Source organism: Falco peregrinus, chromosome 8 (assembly GCF_023634155.1).
Source record: "Falco peregrinus isolate bFalPer1 chromosome 8, bFalPer1.pri, whole genome shotgun sequence".
Taxonomy (NCBI): domain Eukaryota; kingdom Metazoa; phylum Chordata; class Aves; order Falconiformes; family Falconidae; genus Falco; species Falco peregrinus.
In genome coordinates, this window is record NC_073728.1 from 61112226 (window position 1) to 61132922 (window position 20697).

At 41.1% G+C, this 20697-nt stretch overlaps 1 protein-coding gene across 1 annotated transcript in view; it reads right to left on the reverse strand.

Annotated features, from left to right (window-relative positions):
- SPOCK1 (SPARC (osteonectin), cwcv and kazal like domains proteoglycan 1) overlaps positions 1–20697 on the reverse strand; it is a 324191-nt gene that overhangs the window by 70521 nt on the left and 232973 nt on the right. The window lies entirely within an intron of this gene.

Consider the following 20697-nt stretch of genomic DNA (forward strand, 5'->3'; position numbering starts at 1 on the left):
GAATTATTTCAGTGCAGTGTTTGTTTTATGGTGCATCTTTTGTTCACTCACAATATGTCTCTTCTAAACTTAAGATACAAATAACAAAAGCTCATTATTTTCTACCTTATCTTTTACTCGGTATCTACCACCAACAAAAGCTAAAACTTCCTGAAATTACAGCATATATATTTTTCAGTTGAGTTTCTTTATACACTAGTTTTTCGTACTTATCTGTCTGAGCAGATAATTAGAATCCATTGGAATTCAGACACTTATTTAAGAGGGGCTGTTTGTTTACAAGCTTTAGAGCAGTGCTTGCCACTGCTTCCTTAGCTAGGACTCTTACCAGTATTTTCTTTATATGCCTTTGTTTCGAGTTTTAATCAGATGGAAAAAAATTACTATATTTGGACCACACTCAGACCAAAAGACTTTTTTTTTTTTAAAAAAAAAACCCAAACACAAAAAACTTGGCACAACAAAAAAAGGTTCAGTTTCTTTTCTTCAAATCCCAAAAGAAATGTCATAGGGTACACTCTCATTGCATCCTGCTGAACAAGTACATTAAAAAGTTTTAATGGGAGTTGTCCAAACCTTTTAGGCTCTGTAAAACCTGAAATCCTAAAACCAAATGTCCCAGTTACGCAGCTGGGAGACAGCAAAGTCAACCACGTGAATTCATGTTTGCAAAAAGTCAGATGCTAACGCAAAGTCCTGACAGGAGTCTTAAATTCTGGGCTGTGGGACAGGGCTGGTGGTCCCTTGGCACTGTGTCCCCCTGCCGGGGGGTTCTGCTGCCCCACAAACCAGAGCCTGCCCGTGCCGCTGCCGGAGAGGGGCTGCGCGGGCACAGGGCAACGTGGCTCCGTGCCTCAGGGTGGCCACTGCAAACACAGACCAGGCTCTGCCCCCAAGGACTGACCACCTGGGGAGGCTTCACAGTGACAGAGCGGCTATTCCATGGCCAACCAGCATTTTGGCTAGCTGGTACAGTCGTCTCCTTTCTCCGGGCACACACATGCTGTTCCCTCTGCTTGGAGGGTAAGCCCCCTACAGCGCGTCCTGCCCCGCGTCTGCTCTGGGACTGCCTCATCTCATTGCAACAGAGATAAAGGGGAGGTCGGTAATTTTATTTTTTTTTTTTTCTATTAGAATAGTTAGCAGGCAAACATACAGCACTTCATCTTTGCAATAAAAGCTGTACAAGGAACTCCAAGTTTTCAAGATATCTAATTAGAGGCTTTGTTCTCCTTACGAGAATACATAGCTGCTGCTGATATTAATGGGAGTTAGGCATGCATACCAGTGGTGGAATTAACTCTAATTAACATAAACAACCTATTGAGTAAATACAGATTGAACCATTTTTAAACTGTGTGCTAGCTGTAGCTTTGAAGCAGATGTTATAGCCGATTGCCTCAGAAATTCTCCTTTTTGCAAGAAATGACACAAAGGACCTTATTATATCTCAGGTGAACAACAAATATTTGAGAAAGTCTCTTATTGCACACTCAGCTGACAGGCTAGTGGTTCATAATCTGCTAGCAAAAGAGAACAGCTTCCAGGTGTGGGGTCAAGAAGAAAGAGTCCCAGGTTCCAAGGCACTGATATTAAATAGGCTGAACAGATTTACGCAGCTGAATGCAGTATCGCCAAAAGGTCTCGTGCAGCAAAGCTCCGAGGACCACAAATTGCTCTACACTCCACAGCTCTGCCCTCCGCAGTCCTGCAGCTCTAATGAGGGAGAGCTGCAGGACTTTGCCCTCAGGGTAAAATTAACCACGGAGCAGAGGAAAAGCATGAGACCCAGGCAATCCTTAAATATCACTCTTTAAGTCAGGAGGTCACATCATTAATATTGCCAAACACAGGTGCTCCAAGCACATGTCTCAGGTCCTTAAATTACGCTTGTCAACTTTAAGATTTTGAAATGTAACAACACTTTTTTTTTTTTTTTAATTTTAAGTTTTTCAGCTGCTTTTTTTTTTGTTGTTAGGTCCCAGCCATATGCAACCACTAAGTATTTTTGACTCTTACATTGTAAAGTTTAAATAACTGACTACCAACTCCAGGGTAACCAGAAAGAAGGTTCATCTTCCAGGAAAAGACAATTGGTTCCTGGCCTGGGCTTCAGAAAGGATGGAGCTGAGGTGCAAGAGGCTATCACACAACTCAGGATGGCATTAATTGCTGTTGGGGTTTAACCGCAGCTGGCAACTAAGCACCACGCAGCTGCTCGCTCAGATGGGGAGGAGAATCACGAAACAGGTAAAACTTGTGGATTGAGATAATAACAATGTAATAATTGAAATAAAATATAATACTAACACCACCACTTATAATGAAAAGGAGAGAGGAAAAAAAAACCCAAAAGGGAAAAAACACCCCAAACTAAACCCCAAGTGATGCACAGTACTACTGCTCACCCCCCGCTGACCGATGCCCAGCCAGTCCCCGACCAACTCCCCCCAGTTTATATACTGGGCATGATGTTCTATGCTATGGAATACCCTTTGGCTGGGTCAGGTCAGCTCTCCTGGCCCTGCTCCGCCGCAGCTTGTTGTTGGCAGAGCCGGGGAAGCTGAGAATCCCTTGACTTGGGGTAAGCGCTAGTTAGCAAGAGCTAACCCATCCCTGTGTTATCAACACTGCTCTCATCCTAAATCCAAAACACAGCGCTGTGCCAGCTACTAAGAAGAAAATCATCTCTATCCCTGCCAAAATCAGAACAATTGCATATTTTTGACTCCAGACCATAGTAAGAACGGTGCACCCCTCTCTAAAAATACTTAGCAGCAGAACAGCAGAAGGGGCTCCTTGTTTTCGTCAAAGTTAAGAGTTGTTTTAGAAAACAATGAGCCTGACTGCTCACTAGAGGGTCAGCTTTGCTCCCAAGAAGAGTTCATGGCTCTTCCTTGCCCTCAAATTAGTGCAAGAGAGATACTTAAAAGCGAGCCTGTGCCCATGGGGTCCTACACACCAGAGCCAGGGGCAGAAGGCGGACGGGAGCGGGGCAGAGCCGCGGGGCATGTGTGCCAACACTGCACTCTCAGGGCTCCCCAGGCGCGTGGAAACCCAGGGCAATGGCACAGCTAAAGCAATGACTCCGGAGCAGAGCATTTGAGCACGCTGCAGTCAGAATATGGAGTCCTAAGCGTTCTGTCATTAATTTGTTTCTAAAGGACTGCTTGGGTGAGCTTTCATATTTGTAATTGGACTCGAAGTAGCCAAACCCTTTGCATTTAGACATTACTGCTACTACCCTGCTACCCAAAGAAGAAAGAACCACAGACTTTAAAAATAATAATAAAAAAATCCATTTCCCAAACTGACTGATAGCTGAAGAGTTAGTAGGGTAACTGCTTGTGGGCATGTTGAACCATTTCAGTGTTGAATGGCAGGACTGCAAACCAAGAAAATTATTATGTAGTTGTGCTACTGCAAACTGCCCTTATGGACAGAGCAAAATCAGCTAATTCAGGGACTTCTGGACAGGCCACTGAAGGACAAAATTATGTTTTAATACAAGACAAATCGCCCTGAGAAATAGCTGGCAATCAGCTCAGTGTGAAGCAGGAATGTTTAAAAAAAAAAATGCAGCTTAATTGCATCAGCCAGAATATATGGCATATAAGGTCACAGCACTGGATACAGGAGGTGGAGGACATTCAAGTGACCACTTGGTAATACGATGTAACAATGAAAACAAACGGTTGTCATCTTGTGCGCAAACAAGGCAGTAGTTCTAGGCATCAAAATCTAGAATGTTGTATAGAAATTAAATTTGTTTTTAAAAGTAATTTAGATGACAGCTCTGGAAACACCTAGGCCAAGGTGAGGGGGGACATATCTCAGCTGGTTTATCATCTTGTAAGAAACTCTGGTGCTCACTGGAGCAGCAGGGGCCAAGCTGGGCTGGAACTTGACACAAAAGAGACAATTCACAAGTAGAAACACTTGTGCAACGCTGATTTTGACTTTTCCTTCACTGGCTGAAGCGACCAAGACAAGTTAAAAGGTAAATGAAGACAAAGCACTTCTGCCACTAGAAATGGCCGGGTCAAAATAAAGACACCCACCCCTCCTTCTCCCTGAGATTTAACACAAAGTTCCAGCCCGTGTTAAATCTGCAAACCACCCTGCTTTCCTCTGATTCTACCTCCTGTTAGTAACCATGCAATGGCTAGTACGGGGTAGGCACACACTTGTCCTCTCCCCAGCAGAGTCACATTCTCAGGCTGAAACCCGGGCTTCAGCCTGCCGTTTGGATTTGGTGACTCTACGGGTCACTTCTAAGCAGCAAGGTCATGCCCATGCACCGGGTTGTGCAAGCTGGCTCCTCGTGCACGAACGCAGGAGCCGAGTCACCGAGTCACCGACACACAGCCACTCGTCCCACGGGGCAGCCGGGGCAGAGCAGCAGCTCTCGCTCCCCAGCCTCCTCCCGCACGCAGGGACTCGCTGCTGCAGGGTGGCACTAACTTGGGGGTCTCTGCAGGATGACGCTTCGTTGCATGGCATAATCACGCGCTGTGCCTGGTAATTACTGCTATGAACTGTCTTTGGAGATACTAATTCTGTAGTCAGGAATATTTGCAGGATGAGAATAATCCAAATGCAAATGGAGGCAGCAATGTTGGCTTGTTTAAAAAAAAATAAAAACGTATCTTATAGCCCAATGTTCCATATTCACGTACAAAAACATTTTCTGCCACTAAATACCTACTTTTTTTTCTTCCTGCAGGATTTGCATGATAGCCTACTAATGATGACCATTTTCTAGCTGCACATGGGAGTTTTTGTGTTCCAGTATACTAGCCTGCCACATCTCAAGATGCAGACTTTAAAAATCACTTTCCTACTGCATTTATTTTCTTTCATTTCTATGCATATATATTATATTGCTTTTGTCTCTATGAAATTATTCTCTGTTCTAACTTCATAATTATGAGCTGAGAGTTCATAGCTAATGGCATTGTTCAAAGTGGAAAGAAGCTACTTATTTTTAATAGACTAAAGCCATCTTAGTTTAAAAGTAAAGAAAAATCACAGGAAAACAATTGGAGATTTGGAACGATCGATGCTGCTTGAAATGTACTCGCCATGTAATTGAGATGCATTCTCATTCTGTAGCCATTTACCGATCACAGGAGAACGATGATTTGTCATTTTTACTTGCTTCAAATTACTAAAGGCAATTTAATTTCTCTCATGGAGACAACACATCAGATAACGTGAACATAACCAAGAGGTAACGATCTGTGGCTCTATGCATATACAGATAGTCCCGTTACCAGCTAAACAACTGCCTACATATGGCAGAGGGAAGGCTATGCAAGACATTCAGATCCCCAAGCACAGGCTTTCCACCCAGGCAATGCCATTTTAAACAGAGCAATTTAGCTACACCATGCAACTGTATCAATCTAGATTTCAGATGAGGCAACGCTCCATCTACTTAGTCATTCTCATATCCATCTGCCCATACCTGGGCAAAAAGCAGCATCTGCTGACCACCATAAAGGACAGGCATGTTCGCTTCAGGCTTTTATGCGACTGGTATGACAGCAATATCTCAGCATCTCAAAAAAAAAATTTCTCCGCCAACTCTCCCCATCAATCAGTAACTGCAAAGTCATGTGCTTTCTGTAGAACATAAGGAGCCTAAAGCATTAGGTGAGGGCCCTGTATTTAGTACTGTATTTGCAGTTACTGTAAGGTGTCTGATGCATCTGACAGCGAGTTATTAGGGCAAGGTTCTGACTGCTATGGCTCTGCAGGCTAAGAACAGTTCAGCAGTACAGTTCAACCCTCTGATGTATGTATTTTTAGAAATGAAAGTTGAAGAAAAGTTGCTACTACACCTTCTTCACCTCCTGAATAAGCCTACTGAACTGGTCCTCTGCTGCCTATGCCTTCTGTAGCAACCTTGCCACAAAAACTAGTAACACTTCAACTAGCACATCATGTTCGTAAAGTTTTGTGCTTCCCAGGGCTTGTGTTACAAAGAACTTGGGGAGAAGGTTGAAGTATTGGGAAATATCTCAAAGCCAAGCTACTGATGTATGAAACGTACAGTAGGAAGTAGATTTTCAGACTTCTGAGAGACTTTTTTCCTGTTGTTTATAGACAGAGAAAATCTGAAGTGTAAGTACTAATATGAAATAAACAGCATTCTGCAGCATCACTGCTCTGGTTGCTTTCAGAACAGCAACAAGCTTTAAGTGCTAAGAACGCCAAGCTATTTTTTAATTGACTTCTCAGAATTTTTATTTTGTGAAGAATAAATCAAAACAAAAGCCAAACTGAAAGCCCCAATGCTAAGGAGCGCTGAAACAAAACATTTGGCAGTTACTAGCAAAGAAGCTTCAGGAATGTATTTTGGAGCATAGCAACCAATGAAGAATAAGTTGGCTTAAGCTTTGAAGTTAAAGCTTTCAGCAATGCTTTTGATTTCTACAGAAGACAATAGAAAAAATGAATTTTTTTTGGAAAAAAAAACAAAACCCAAAACAGAAATATGGAACACCAGGCCTAGTTCAATGTGCAGTGAATGGACTCACTGTGAGAGACACCCATACAAAGAGAGCAGAATTAGTGTGTTTGCTCAGAAATCAAGTAACCACAGCTAATCCTTTTGCAGTATTATCCTGTTTTGGCCTTTATTAAATCTGCTTTAAATTAAAGATGTACCCAAGCCAAGAAACACCTCCTTTGATGTTTTCAATGGCTCAAATAAGCTGTTTGCTGGTAAAAGCTCAAAATACAAATTCTGAAACGGAAAAAAATAATCAAAAAAAGTAATTTACCGTGCTGAAAGACTAGCACCGCTCAGGAAGGTCAGAGCATTTAGGATCACAACTTTTAAGCACCTCAAGCATTGGTGCACCTCCTGTCCATGCATAAAGGGAGAAGATCCTGGAATAAAAATCCCTTACAAGCCAGCTACCCAAAGGCAGCTAATCCTCTTGTTTTACAACCCCTGTATCACATTGTCTGGGTACTGGAACAAAGATTTTCACATTTTAACTGAATGCAGGCATGGAGCTTGGAACAAGGTAACTAAATTAGCGCAAATGACGTTTTTATTTAAGCTTGTGTAATTAGCTATGAGTTGGCATAATAAGCTCTAAGATTTTCTTGTTTCCTCCTCCTCTCAAGAACACAACTTTCAACGCTTGAAATCTGAAATTCATAATGTAAATAACAGTTTTCTTCCATTTTGACTTTGGCTGCAGAAAGGAGGATTTTATAAATAATATTGGCTTTACACATCAAATGTACAACAGGCAAGCTGAACTAACAACAGGAGTAATCACGTTGTCCTTAGTTCAAAGAAAACTGTAGGCAGAGGAGTGTAATTGATGGGTTTTTAAGCTATGACCGTCACATGTTGATTTGTTTGATTTGACAGTCACAACTGGGCTTCTAATCAAGTTAGAAAAGGAGTCCTGTGATTACCATCACCAAGATTAGTAGCTTTCCCTAGCAGAACAAATACTGTATTTGCAGTCCTTACGTATTGCCAGCTCTGGTGTTTTCTTATTCAATGCACAAGAATCCATTGCATAGGGCAACTCATCAACCGGCCAGACGGCTCCAAACCAGAAAGCTACTCAAGCTTAGTTACTATATGCTTTGATCACTCCCTTCAATGGAAATTGCTGCAGCTTTAGAGGGAGCTCTGGAAACTTCTTGGGATTTCCCATAAGCTATATGAATATGCAGATGTCTGTGGGCATCAAGATTAAGTGCAAGGAAGCACATGTTCCAGTGACCTATGGCCCCTTCTCACTCCTCCGAGTAACAGGGCTGGCTCAGCATGGGTAACGATGGCAGAAAGCCCCGTAGCCATGAAACACAGCAACCACTCTCATCAGGATGCAACCATGACATTTGCTTTCATTTCCACTTTTCTCTGCCTTTCTCAGCCATGGGATCTTGATCCTACAGAATCTGAACCAGGCAGATGCAGGAATCCTTTTCCCTTCAAAGCATGCTGGGCAGAGTCTGTCTCAAACACGTTTTTGGCAAAATAATTCAGCCCAGTGGGCGCACACCTTCTAGGTCCTACTGCAGTATGCATTGACAGTAGTGAATATTACTGAAGGAGGGAATTGCTTAAAACATTTTAAATTGCATTTGCTGTAGAACAAATAAATGCCTCCATTTAAGACAAGCAGAATTGCAACTTATTCTGGTTCCTTCTAGTTTTCACCTGGAGCAGTACACACTACTTATTTCCTTGCTGCCTTCTGAATTCTCTTTAACCTTTCTGTCAAGATTGCGTTAAACATGTCCTGTTAATTCACCATGTTCTTTGAGAAATCTGACACAGATATGACAAACGCTTATCTAAAATAAAAAAAACCAAACCTATGGTTTAATGCAGTGCGTAACAAGAAACACAAAATTCTAGTTTACAACACAGGTTTGATTTTAGCTTTGCTACTTCAGTGAGTTCAACAGCAAGACTTTCCGAATAGCTTCAGTGTGTATCCTTACGGGAACAGAAAAAAGGTCATGAGCCCTGAAGAAATCTAAAGGCTTCAAGAACCTCCTCCAAAGTTGAAGCATTTTTACTATTCTAATATTCTACAGCATGCATGCCTCCTAAATAATAAAAACCCTTTACAATTAATATATACTGCTCTTACTCTCACACTATCATAGGTCAAGGTACTAAAGTTCTCAAGGAAGTTTATAACCTTGTGGGCATTGCTAGTGAGAAGTTGTTGCAATCTTGGTGCAACATAGGCCAAGGCATGAGCATTTATATTCAAATAGATTTTGTGAGAGAAATACTGTACGTTCTACAAACACCCAACAGCTAACAGAGCATTTGCTAATTCTCAAAAAAGATCCCGAAGCAGTTTAATTGACTGGTATTGATGTACTGCATCTATCCTACTAAATATTTTTTTGAAATATATTCAGTAAGACAATTATGCAGTTAAATTACCATTTATATGGCTCCCTTCATCTACAAAGAAGTCAAAGTCCTATGTATTTATAAGGGTATAAACACATACTACTGCTCAAGTGCAGCCAATTCTGCAGCAGGAAATAGCAAACGCTCTGCACCAGCAACAATATAATGGGTTGTATGACAGGAGTGATGATATTTAAATACAGAGAGACGACAACACCCAATTAACCAGATTAGAGCACTAAACATACACTCTAATTCCAGACTTTTGCTTATTTACCAGCTCCTAAAAATTCAGTCCATTATAGCATGACTTTAAGCCTCCTGAAAACAGCTTTGCTTTACTTACGTACCTTTCTTGACCAAGCAAACTAGTTCACAGACCCTGTGCCAAGCAAAGTAATTCACTGACCCCACGTCGGATGCCCATGGACCACCTGTCAGAATCCACTGCTCACTTAAAAACCTAAAACAACCAACATGGCAATCCTCCTACAGAAACTCGTTGGTTTCAATTAGAAAACTGGTTATTGGTAAGTCTCATGCTCATACCTGGAGACAGAGTCTTCTTCTGTTGACTTAGCTCGGCATTGAGTGGCACTGGATCCAATAATAAAAATAAAATTGTTGCCCCTTAGTGAAAGGAATGGTTGGAAACAAACGATTTCAAGTTGGAAAAGCCTATGAGCCACAAATTTTGTAAAAAAGACCAACACAACCCTTACAGCTGAATACTACAGGGATTTTTAGAAAAGTAAAAAAATTTTTTCCACTTATTTCTGCTAACCATTGAACATAAGGCACAATAAGTGGTTAAAACTCCTCAGTTTTTCTCCATTTAACATGCCAACTTAAAATGCAACAAGTTTACACTAAGAAAACCAGAAGAGTAGAACTGCAGAAGGTATCATATAGTCTGGACACTAGCAAAATTACTAATTCTTAGGATTAATATATCCCTAGTTTCCAGCTGGCCACTGTGCAGATGAGGTGTGTGACATGTATCTTATTACTTTCCAATATAAGTTTATTAAGAATGAATGAATCTTATTAGTAAAACTTAGATGTTATCTCCCAAAGAACTCTAGGACTCCAGAAGATTAAAAGTGTTTTCCTGCACATGAGATGTACAATGACCTCATAAATATGTAGCACCCAGTAGTAGACCCTTTGAACTGGAAAATGCCACCTATTCCAGCGTCTGCATACTAGTACAGAACTAAGCAAAGCAGAATACAAGAATGTTTCTGCTGAAGTTTACCCCCATAGAAACCTAAATAAAACTGCAGTTTGACGTCATATTTGCATGTTGCAAAAGTCCGTGAAAAACATTTGGAGAACGTATTCACACTTTTGAAGGGAGTTCAGCCCATTAGGCTAAGATTTTTTCCTAAAACATAAATAGCTCAAGATTAAAAAGATTTACCCAGATAATAAATCAGTATTTTTCACATAGTATACAATAGCCATATTTATACCATTGATATTTGTACTGTTTTAATCATGCAAGAGATTTATTTTTGTAGTTTTTGTAACTCCCTTTGAAAAAGCTACTTGATAGAATAAACAGCAAAGCTCTCGTGTCTAATATCATGCATTTTGTTGACCAGTTGGTTATCTGGGGTATACTGTATGTGCACTTGTTGCCCCTTGTACACAAACATTACATCCATCCCAAACAGCTGAGCTCAAAGCTGGTCCCAGCAATTCACGCTGCTGTGATGCTCCAGACCAAACCTCCCCTTGCCCCTCACAGGTCTGAGACATTCCCACACGTCCTCAAAAGAACTCTGAAATTACCTCTCTTAAAAGGCTCTAAAATAAATCGCCCTTCCTGCAGACTGTAATCATAATATTGTAAATCACTGCGGAAGCTTCACCAGATCAGAAGTCAAAGATGACTGCTTTTTTGGAACTGGTTTCTGGAATACTTCAATATAAAGCCTTGAAACCATTTCTTGCTGTTGAAAAAGCTGCGTGCACTTTCTGCCACAGTACCTGAATTGTCCAGAGGATGTCACCTTTGAAATGCAAGGAACTGAGGCACCTCTGCCCAAGTTCTGCTTTTACAATTGAAGCTCCAACACAGAGTTAGCCCCTGCTCAGAGAAGAGGCTAGAAAATTGCGTCCTAGAGGCGGTATCGGCTGAATACTGCAACGTGCCTTGGACAGACACTACAACGTTGCCTTTTCTCATCTGATCTGGAAAGTGTCTAAACTCCCTGCAGAATTAATGAAAGTGAGGTTAATCCAGCTGATGGCTGTTGCAGTTAGTCACATAATTAATGCCCACAGTGTCTGATAGGTGCTTAGAGAGTTGACACTTAAATGAGATTTGATGTGCTCAACTTGCAGACATTTAATGCCTTAAACAGACGCCAAGTTCTCAGGTTGGGTATCGATATGTTTGCCACACGCTTTACAAACTCATCCTCTTGGCCCTGTAGCACTACCAGCTATCCTTTGAGCTGATGCTGGAAGGACCGCTTTCAGCATTTGAAGGTTTAAATGTCATTTTAGCAGTGGTATTTTTTTCTTGAACATTATGGAGACCGTAAGTATTATGATGGGTGAACACCAAGGAAGATAGAAGGATAAAGTGACTTATTTAAGCTGTTCATTAGCTCACACAATCAATGCGATGCGTATATACACATATTGCAAAATTAACTGTACTAAAATGCTGAAAATAATGTAAGTATTTTAACTGCCACTACTTGGTACACTGTCTGAAGGTACTCTTCAGAAGACACTGAAATGAAGAGTCATTGTGCCGATTTAAAGCAATAAGCTTAAAGAGACTGTAGACTTTGTAGCACCTGCTCCTTTGCCCTGGATAGCATCATTTGGGCTTGAGCCCTTGCTTCCATGAGAAGCCATTTAGTAAGTCAGTGAGTACCAGCCTCCATCTCTCAGGAAAGGCATTAGAGTCCCTTCTCATCCTAGCCTCACCCTGACCAGTCAGATGGATAAAGCCCCGCTGCCCTTCAGCATTCTCCTGGTCTCTGGGTTGTCTCATGTCAGCAGGAAGGATTCTCCTCATCAAGGTGCTGAGGAAAGGACGTGATCTGGATCATTTCTTTTACAAATGAAATGAGACTGGGTGACCTGTGCTGCCAGAGCTGTGCCGAGGGACGGCAGCAGCATGCAGGAGTCAACTGCAGCCCTGCATACGTGAGCACCATGGAAAGCTATCCCTCCAGCAGTGCCCAGGCTGAGGGCTGGAAACCGAGGGAACATGACTGATTTGCACAACTCCCTGGGTAGAAATACATTTAATTTAAGGAATATTAGATTTCACAATTGCCCCTGACAAAAGTGTCTGTCTAGTGAGGCCTTGAGCCTATATCCTGGGCTAGCACTATGCTCTAGCCAAGACCTTAAAAATATTTGCAATACAGGCTGTCACCAGTGCTACATTTCCTTGTCATTCGCTAAGTGTGACTGATTTGCCAAGACAAGACTAAATTCATGATCAGCAGCAAGGGCACCTAACATGAATTATACAACCGGCTTTCCTTCCTAGCCTCCTGGATACCTTAACAAAAACACTTTCCCCGCATACATTGCTGCTTTTTATATCCACACCATATTCTCTGTGTAACGATGCGTGACTGCTCGGCTCATCCCACTGTCTCCTCCCCGCTCCCGAAACAAAGATGATGCTCAGTACCAAGGAGGCATCCAGCTATTAAATATCAAAGCCTGTATCAGATAATGTATTGGTATCATGGCAGAATGTCTTGGACCCTGGGATAAAAAGGAAAAACAAAAAAGAGAGGGGGGTTAGAGGTGGTGATGATTTTCTGAAGTGAATTTAGCAGCAAGGAAAGTGACTGTGTGCTTGGCGCAGTACTGGAGAGGCAGACCAGTGCCTGTGCAGAGAGCTCCACCTATGGAGACAGAAGAGCTCACCGCTGAAGATAAGGGGTAAAAAGAAAACACAAAAACAAGGGGATCAGCTGATTAGAGGAAAGGAGGAGTGGGAAAGGACCTTTCCTTTCTCTTCACCTTCCCAAAGTCACAGATAGGTAGATGAAACTGAATTGACTAAACAGACAAACTTAAAGAGTGCATCCAGCGAGAGCCTGTGAAGTCGAAGGATCGGCTTTTTAAATTTCCAACAGTGTTATCCTGGAGGTGACCAGAAGCAGGGAAATGACTGCTGATACGGAAGAAACACAAGGCTTGGAGAACATCAGATTTTGGGAGGTGGCAAATGATTCTCCTTCCAAAGCCATGATACAGACCAAAGCCAAAGTTATAAACCGAAGGAGTCAGAGATGAACAACGAGCAGAAAAATCCAGACAGTGCTCTCAGCTCTCGCAGTAGTGAAAGATGATGTCTTGAGCATATTAACAAAGCAATAAATCCCACGGAGTAATCTGCCACCCTTAAAGCACAGTGTGTGCTTAGTCTTGAGAGCTGTTGCCCAAGGGAAGAAGATACTGGAGTTTCAGTGTCAGCTCACATCTCAGATTCTCTTCTAAAGGGATCTTTAAGTGGGTCACAATTTACTGGTAAACTGCAAGATTTGATACTGAAGTTGCACAGTATCTTCTCTGAAGAGGAATTAGATGATAAAATTTTAGACAATGATGGACTAGGTTCCACTCACCATGTCAATGTAGAGATAATCACTGATAATGGAGAAAGACTTTTTTCTAAGCTGTTTCTACAGAAGTTTATAAGCTTCACTGCAGACAGTTACTTGGCAATCACCAGGCTTATTCAAAGCTTTCACATTCTGTGCTCTGTGGGGTCTCAGTCTTATACCGAGGACACTGAAAAGTTTATGATAGTGCATCAAAAGAAAAACAATAATTTAAAAGGCTTGCGATTAACAAAAATGGAAATAATGACAAAACCTAAATTTTAAATCAATTTTTAGATTAGACACAAGGAGAAGAAAAAAGCAACTTTCCAGTAACTGTCTACTTATGGAAAAGAAATGCTTTAAGCTAAACTAATAGAAGATCAGAACGAATGAGAATATTTAAGGCTGGAACGCCAGGAATCTATTGCTGATTATCATTAAATATTCTGTTGCATCAATCTGCGGGGTTGTTCCACAAGGAGATAACTGAATAATTCTTCTCATTTGGTTTTTCCAACCAATACAATCACTGTTCTTTAGTCACAGTGTAGCCTGGGTGTTGCTCAGAATGATCTCCTACTACTTTGCAATTATAAATTAAGTCTGAAAATTACTCTAATAAAAACCTATGAAACGAATAAACAGAAGAAAAGGACTGAAACTCAGATAACGATAATGCCAAATTTATCACTGCAGTAGAAATATGATTCACTTCCACCTGTACATCTACAAGAGTTTTTCACCCTTCATTCTGAATTAATAGTTATCTCATCATCTAAATCCATGTATTATTCATACTTTTCTATTATTGTGGTAATCTGAGAAAGCTGTCTAAAAAAACCCTAACAAACTTTTATCAGGCACTAGGCTGTATTTCAACATCAGAAAGCAAATCCATGGCAAATACCCTGGGATCACAGCATTACCTTCATAATGGTGTATTAGGTACTCTTGGAGACCCAGTTTTTGGCCCCAGTCAATGGCCTGAGTCCCTAAAATCCTGACTGATTTTCCTGCTAATTGCACAGAGCTAATTAAACAACAGCAAGGAACACCTCCTGTTGGGTTTTTTTTTTTTTTGATGCTGTGTGCCTTTAGCACAGACAGACGCTGTTTGCCGCAGGTTAGATTCAGATATGTCTTCTGCTTAATCCTAACCTCTAGTCACAGCCATCAATTTATATATTATTCATTTTATTAATCTTTTATCTAATATTTCACTGTATTTGACAGCAAAAGCTATCTCTGTATATGACCATATGAGCTCATAACATTCTTGCTTCATAAATGCATTCTAAATTAATCCTTACATGCCCTATTTCCTATTTCCATTTCCCAAGGAACAGCTTCTTCTTCTCTTTATAGACTCTGCACGGTCCTAAGAAATAGGTAAGTGAACACAATAAGACTTAACTGCCCTCAACCTGCAGCCCGTATCTTTTGGTATCAGTAGGAACACTTAGAGCTGCAGGACTGCATTTGGCATCTCCTATAAGTAAAATCACTGCTGCGAAGAAAGAAGTCATCTTTGAAGGCTGAAGCATCCCCACCTGACCCCTCTGTTAAGTACCAGCATCTACAGGATAGCTTTATAAAAAGCACTGATACCCTATCAAAGCCAAACACAAAATTTGCACGTGAAAACCCAAAACATGGACCGTGCCTTCCCTTGTGGAAGGGTGCAGATGAAATGGCAATCCCAGCGTCTGGCAAGAGTAAGGTAAGGTTTCTTGAATTGGTAATACTGGCAGCTTACGGCAGGTTGAAAGCACGCTGCCTGCAGGTATCGGCGCTGACGTATCCCTTGCCACCACACGGAGCGGTGCATCCTACAGGAGCACGAGCAAACCCTCACCCTGTCTGCTGCTCAGCCCATATTCGTATTTGGGCCGACTACATTCCTTGCCTCTCTGTGCCTTCTCCTGAGCAAGTTGCCTTACAGTAAGCAAAAGGTATTTCAAGAGAGCCTACAGGTGATGTAACTCACAGTCTGGAGATACAGGATCAGGCATATCAGATAAGTGTTCAAACTAAATACAACAAGATTTAGAACATGCTTTTAGATTTAAGGAAAAGTGTAGTCTTTAAATTACTGCTCTGGAATTTACTGGCTTAAAATGAAAGACCTTATGGCATCCCATCAAAGAGTTATATAACTCAAAAGGGTTTTCTTTGCTCAGTATTGCCTGTGCAAGATATATTTAAGCAATAAAACACACTTCTGATACTAACCCTCTTATGCAGGCTCTGGGATGACAGATTTTAGTTTTGAAAATACAGAGAGATCTCTGTAGAGGCTAGCATTCCTCTTCCATTTTTCTTATAGAGCCTTTTGCTGGTTATTTCTTACTGTTCATTTATTTGAACTGAAAGGCTTTTGATACCAGCTTCAGAAGAATGTGGTCATGATGTTCATCCTGCGGTCCCAGGTTTGGCATCCAGCACAAAACAGACCATATCCCAGCCTAGTGCAGTGCATCAGCTGAAACAGCCCTTCATTTCAGTCTCCCTACAGTTTAAATTGGCTACATATGATCCGTAAATGTCTTCAAGCTTCACACTGTGTCTTACAGCATTTAGCCCCCCAGGGTGGCAGGTGCCTCTCTGACATACTTCTCTTGAGAACGTTAAACTCGGAGACATTAAAAATGGAATTTCTAGCAAGTAGCTTTCATTTGTGTGAAAGACAAAATATTCCTGAAATAACCTGAAAATCTGAAGTTAAGAGGGAGAAAGCCCATTAACAAGTTGAAGCCTTTATCTACAGGAGGCTTTTAGCACTTCATCTAATCTAATTTGTATTTAATAGGACAGGTTTTTTCAAACAGTGTATCCACAATCCCCAGTAAGAACCCCTGTGAATGAAATTATTTCATACTTTCTGCAGAGTTTAGTGTTATAACTCTGGATATTCTGCTTACAACTTATAGATAGTCCTTGTGTGGCTTTTGCCTTGCAATGATGTCATTTCCACAGTTAATTAATCCCATTGATTATTTCTATTTGTTACTCTGACAGAGGCAGCTAATAGAAGTGATAATTTATGCCATTTTTATTTGTGATCTTCCATTTACAACTCTGTTATAGTTAGGTCAAAATAAAAGAAGTTGCTCACAAAAACAACCACAGGGTGGTTGTCGTTTATGACCTGGGTCAAGAAGTCTTGCAAGTTGTTAGTTATACATTGAATCTTAACCAAAGGGTGGAAGCAAAAGTATACTTTAAGTCATACCCAAACCTGACTAAAGGTTTGAGGATGCCCTTGGTTTGACAGGCAAAGTAAGTAATTATAACTCATTTTAGGTTTTAAAGTATTTGGGAACACAGATAATTTTTGCATTTCCTTTTAATATCCTCTTTATTTTACTGGAGATTAATCTCACTCCCATGTGCTATTGCTGGCAATAAACATGTAAAGATCACCTCCATCCTCCTATTTACCCTCACTTTTATCACAAATACACCCTGAATGACACTAAAAGACAAAATAATGTCACACAGTTGTCACACCAGATGTATGACTATTCCTAGCCCTTGGAGAAGCCATGTGACGGGTCATGCTGATCTTCCTTTTTGCCTAGTAAGTACTGGTGAAAGTGATGGAGCAAAATAATGGAAATAGGAAATACAGGAGCCAGTCTTCCACATGCCCAAGGGAATTAACTGTACCATCACTTATATAGTATGGTGAGGTTTTTTTATGTTTGGTGGTTGGTGGTTTGTTTTTTTAAATTTGTTAAGCAGTACTGTGCATTTCTGGATATAGACCCTTGCCAATGCCTCCATTCAAGAACAGTTTACCTTTCTATTGTCTCGCTGAAAACACCATCAGTCCTACTTTTACCTTAGGTCAATATGAAACCTGAAGTGTTAGATAAGTTTCTTTTTGGCAGGGTGAAGAGTATTGGTCTGTGCAGATACAAATCCTACAGGTTGAGGTTTGCCTTTGTGTTGATAAACTGAGTTTTAAATTTAGGGCTAGGACTAGCTCCAACCTCATGACATGTTAGAAAGACAACGGGGTAAGATGAAAAACCTCTCAAAGACTACAATTCAGCTTTGGCTATAGTCTCATCCTGTGAAACAACATTGAAAACATTCTCTACCTTTTGTCCTTTGTTCACCTGTGGCCAACATTTGTATTAAATTGTCTTTCTTGCAAGCTTTTGAAGGAGCATCTTTTATTCATTATTTATGCTCAGTCTTTTGAGCATTAATGAAACCAGGAAAAGCTGCAAACAAACAAAATTCCTGATGTTATAATAATGCTTTGAAGTAACCAAGTTGGCTCAGATCACATAGTTGAAAAATAAGCACATGGAAATCTAAAACCAGTTAAGTTTCCACTTGTGAAGTGCGCACAATTACGCATGTTCTGGACTCCAACTGTAAGACAAAGTTTCCCCAGATGTCTTCATTTGTCAGGCGTCCTGTCCGAGTGAGAGCACACTCAAATGCAAAAGTACTCTGCTCATACCAGCACACAGACATTGCTAAGAGCATGGTGCTGTGATACGTTAAGTGTAGCTGTCACACAAACTTGGCCTTCGTTTGAGTGAATACTGTTAGTACTTCATGCAAGTCTCAAGTTCACCTAGCAGGCTGCTTCACAGCAAAGCACTTGCTGCCTGCATCTGCTCAAGTTTAAGGTGCTAAGCATTCTCCCCAACCTCTGAAAGGAGCTGTACTGCAAAGGGTACATCCTGCACTCCAACGGGGTGCTGCTTCGAAGAGGTAATTTTTTTTGGAGCTGCTATTGGAAATCCAACAACAGACTTCAAGTCTTCAAATCTGTTCTCTACTTTGTGTGTGACAGAGGAAGAGAGCTGCTTCAGAGCATTTGCAGCCAGAAACAGGTTTTGGTGGGTTGGTTTTTTTATTTTACAGATATTATGTTTTGTCATCCCAAGCCAGGGAGGTGGGAGAAAGCTGTGGAAAAGATGCACTTTAACACATATAAGAGAAGGACACAGCTAATGACTAAAAAAAGCCAGATTCCATCTCTCCAGTTAGCTGGACCAATCTAACACTTCAGTTAGCTCAAACATAACACTACAAATAAAACACAAAGATTCACCTAAAGCCAAACCAGTACATGGTGGCAGACAAAATGCATTACATGATGTGATTACACGTCTGTAAGAAAAGAAACTCTATGTCTCAACACAAAATATTAACACTGCAGGCCAATTTTCAAGAACCATGTGGTGCACGGCTGCAGACAGACATGCAAGAACAGGACAAAAATATTCCCCTGCTGACTGAGCCCCGTCAGCAGTTCTAGTTCAGCACCCCAGAGCCCGTGTGGGCATGGATGTAATCTGCAGAAGGCACGCTATCAGACAGTGAGGATCTGCATGATGCCACCGTGCCCTGCCCCAGGACATGGGATCTATTTACAGAGATCCTGCAGGGTGAACTCTGCAAGGCTGGGCAGACCCCCAGATTGGAACCGAATCCTACAAGGTTTTCCTGTCGTTTCTATCCTACACAGGAATTGGAAGAAACAGCTTGAATAACACTGCCATTTCCCCTCTGAAAGCCTCTGCTTTTCTATTAATAATTTCTTGTGGTTTTGAACTCATTCTACCATGAAATGCAAATGAACACAGCGCTACGGCTATGTCACCGACGGAGGAAAGCCATCACTGTCCCCATTCAGCTACTGAAATTTTTAAAGGCTCTTTACCCTGTCTGTGCTACCCGAGGAAACTTTTCTTTTAAAGACATTTTGGCACTCTCTCTCCCTCATATCACTCATTTCAAAAGAAGTCTGTTCTGACCTGACAATGCAGGTTACTAAAAGTCTTTTGAGATGTCTGCTCTATCAATCTGCAAAAATTCATACTGAGGTCTCACAACCAGCATTACTGAAATCGAAACTAGGAAACTTCCCCCTCTCCTTTATTTCCCTACCTTTTCATCAAGCTCTCCTCCAAGAAGTGACCCACTTCATATTCTTTTCTCAATTTGAACAGGTAACAACAATCGAAGACAAACCTTGCATTAACAAGAAAATACCCTCCACTGTCATACATATGAAACAATATATCATTTTCTTCTAGGAAGAAAAGTATATTTGCAGTAGAAACTGCTTTTACTAGGATTACATTACAGCAAACTAGAAGAATGTTGTATTTTTGACTGTGATCCTTTCTCCCTACATATTTATTTCTGTGTGGAACACATTGCAACGGGTAAAAGCATAAACAGTCCAAAGCATATGGAAACACAAATTAATGAGTATAGCTGTATGTATTTTAAACTCTCCTCTATTTATGATGAAAATAGCACAGATGAGCGGAATGCAACTAAATGAGGTCTCAGTTTCTGTTTTGTGTAGTGTTACCTCTCAGAAAAGAGCTCCACTTGTATCATCTAATTGCCAGTCACTGGGCATGGGCCCAGTATGTGTAAGTTGTTCTGCAAACAGTGAAACTAAGTCCAATTTTTCTACGAATTCATGTCCCCTATATCATCCCACCCCCATGATAGGATTCTCAGAATTCTTCTTTCTCCTTCCCACAGGCTCTTTCCCAAGACCATCAGTCTCAAATCACTTTCTACACCCTCTACAGCTGATCACGGCAATCTCCCAGGCCCTCTCCACAACCCGAAATTCCTCCTGCATTTCCTTGGGTTGGATGGAGTGAAGACCTTAATGCCAAGTACCTGGAAGTGTAGGCAGGAGGGAAATGGAGAAGAGCATATGAATAGCCCTTGAAAGGAAAAGACAAAATTGTCTAGAAATGGCCCAATCCTTGTAATACCATCAAAAGTTCATCTGGATGACACCATGTTTTGAAGATCTGGAGGGCTGTGTCCCACCTCCACCACTGAACCTTTTTTTTGTTTTTGTTTGGTTTTGGTGCTTTTTGTGTGTGTGTTTCGGGGGTTTTGTTGTTGTTGTTTTTTCTTTTCTTTTAAAAAAACCCCACCCTCACTCCCTATCACCTCAGGAAGAAGTGTCAACCTGCAAGTTACTAACAAGCAGGTTCTCAGCTGATTTCCCGACCTGGGTATGGATATTTTGAGGGCCTAGACAGGTTCCTCTCCTAATTTTGCCTTAGACTCACTGAAAGTTCAGAATAGTGATTCTGATGAAAATACTGTGAGCTCAGACTGACATTTTTCTATAAAATGCTTTCACTGTTAAATAAATGTATCATTCTACCTGCAGCAACTACC